Source organism: Rhipicephalus microplus, unplaced genomic scaffold (genome assembly GCF_043290135.1).
Source record: "Rhipicephalus microplus isolate Deutch F79 unplaced genomic scaffold, USDA_Rmic scaffold_115, whole genome shotgun sequence".
NCBI classification, from domain to species: domain Eukaryota; kingdom Metazoa; phylum Arthropoda; class Arachnida; order Ixodida; family Ixodidae; genus Rhipicephalus; species Rhipicephalus microplus.
This window is the reverse complement of record NW_027464687.1, coordinates 520,001-522,500: the sequence shown is the minus strand read 5'-3', so window position 1 is coordinate 522,500 and position 2,500 is coordinate 520,001. Positions and strand designations below refer to the sequence as shown.

The 2,500-nt window shown below is 35.2% G+C and overlaps 1 pseudogene; it reads left to right on the top strand.

The window, feature by feature from the left end:
• The window catches only part of LOC142790539 (large subunit ribosomal RNA), an 8,211-nt pseudogene that overhangs the window by 3,545 nt on the left and 2,166 nt on the right, over positions 1-2,500 (top strand).

Genomic DNA, 2,500 nt, shown 5'->3' with positions numbered 1-2,500 from the left:
CTACGAAAAATCCATTCATCCTACCGTATAAAATTGCACGAAATAAGATGAAAACCAAGGTTATGTTTAGAAGCATCACAAAAGAAAATGGAGAAGTCACAAAGACTCTTCAGGAAACAATAGAACACATTCTAGGAAATTTATACCCTAACTGCATGGAAAATGACGAGCCAGGACACAGTCAAATACAATCAAGCAACGACACAATAAACAATAACAAACAGGGAGGAAATTGGACATCGGGAGCAGAAATGAGAGAAAGAAATTTACCCAGTGATGACCTCCCATTTACAGAGATTGAAGTAACGCAGATAGTAAAAAATCTGAGGAAAGATGTAACCCCCGGACCAGACAACCTAAAAACTAACCTCATACAAGTGATGTATGAAAGGCATAAGACTTTCTTTGTCAATCTTTTTAATGCATGCTTAAAGCACGGACATTTTCCGCAAAGATGGAAAGAATCTAAAATTATATTGATTCCAAAAGGGAACGGAGAGGACAAATCCGAGGAAAACAAATATCGCCCAATAGCTATTAACTCGATTTTGGGAAAAATATTAGAAAAGCTCATAAAAGATAGAATCTATTATTTCTTGTTTAAAAATCACCATTTTAACAAAAAACAATTTGGATTTACCCATGGGACATCAACAACCACGGCATTGGAAGAAATAATCAAACGAATAAACCAAGCGAAAATTGATAAGCTAAACAGCATGCTAATAGCACTAGATATTAAAAACGCATTCAATTCTATAAAACCCGAAGTAGTTATTCAGAAATTAGAAGAATATAAGTGTCCCAACAACCTAATAAAACTGGCGGACAATATTCTACGGAACAGGAAAATAATCTATGAAACAGATGGAGTAAAAATTAAGAAAACACTAACTTCAGGTTCCCCACAGGGGTCACCTTTAAGCCCACTCTGTTGGAATATAACAATAGGCGACCTATTAGAAACTCAGCTTCAAGAAGGAGTACACATCCAAGCCTTTGCGGACGACGTGGTGTTACACATAAAGTTCCGCTCAAGAAAAGAGGTGGAGGAAAAAGCTACGAAGGCACTAACACTAATAAATCAGTGGGCACATCAAAAAGGAATAACCCTGAATAAGGAAAAATCGGAATATATGATAATCGGAAAGCAGTACATTAGCCATCAACCCCAAATAAAAATCGGACAGGATAAAATCAAAATGGTTAACGAAATGAAAATTCTAGGGGTGGTCTTGGACACAAAACTAACATTCCTCCCACATCTAAAATACTTAAAAAGAAAAGTAGACGAAGTCACGTATAATTTAAGTCGTACAATAAAAGACGACAAACATACAAATAGAAACACACTACAGTTAATATATAAAAGGGGTATAGAACGAATGGTTACATACGCCTCCCCAGCATGGTATAGCCGAAAAACCATTTTTATTAAAAAACTGAAATCAATCCAAAGATTACCTTTATTATTAATAACTAAATCATTCAAAACAACATCAAATCTTTCACTCAACATATTAGCAAACATTCCACCTCTCCATTTGACAATCGAAAAAGAAAACGAATTACACTGCATACTTAAGAAAGGAAAGAACTTCACATGGCAACAGAAAGTATACACCGAAAACGAAATAATGAAGAAACACGACCAATGGCAAGATCATCCAGCAAATAAAGTTAGCATACCCTTTGGAACAACAGAGGAAGAAGCAGACTTCAAAATATACACAGACGGATCAAAGAAAGAAAAAGAAACAGGAGCGGCATTTATAATACTAAACAAAGATAACCAAATCCAAACAGTGAAAAAATATAAACTTCCAGAACACAGCAGTAATTACGAGGCTGAGATCATTGCAATCCAGAAAGCAATAGAACATATCTGGCCTCTACAAGCTTTCGTTAAATACCAGCTTTTTACAGACAGCCAATCTGCACTTCTGGCAATAAAAAATCCAGATAACCTAAATCCAATTATTTGTAACATCAGGAAAACCTTAAGCCAAACACAAAGTAAAGATATTAAACTGACCTACGTAAAAGCACACAGTGGGAATATAGGGAACACATTAGCCGACGAATGCGCAAAAGAAGCGAGCAAAGACGGAGAGGAAATATTTGTTCCCATAACGAAAACAGTTATAGCAAAAGAATTAAAGAAAAAGTTAAACGACGAGTGGAATGAATTATGGAAGAAAGAAGGCAAGCATAGCTACACATTTACATGGATAAGAAATACAAATTTCATTCCGCCACATTTTCCAACTAATTACTACACATCACAGGCAATAACAGGACATGGAAGATTTCCATTCTACTTTACACGATTCGGAATACTGCAACAAGCGACATGTTATTGTTCAAACATAATAGAAAGTTTTGACCACTACTTACAGCAATGTCCCATTGTAACAAACGAAAGAAAGGAACTAAAAAGAATTTTAGGACAAAACCTGCAAAATAGAAAGCCAGAAATAATCAAACAAAAAGAAACAAT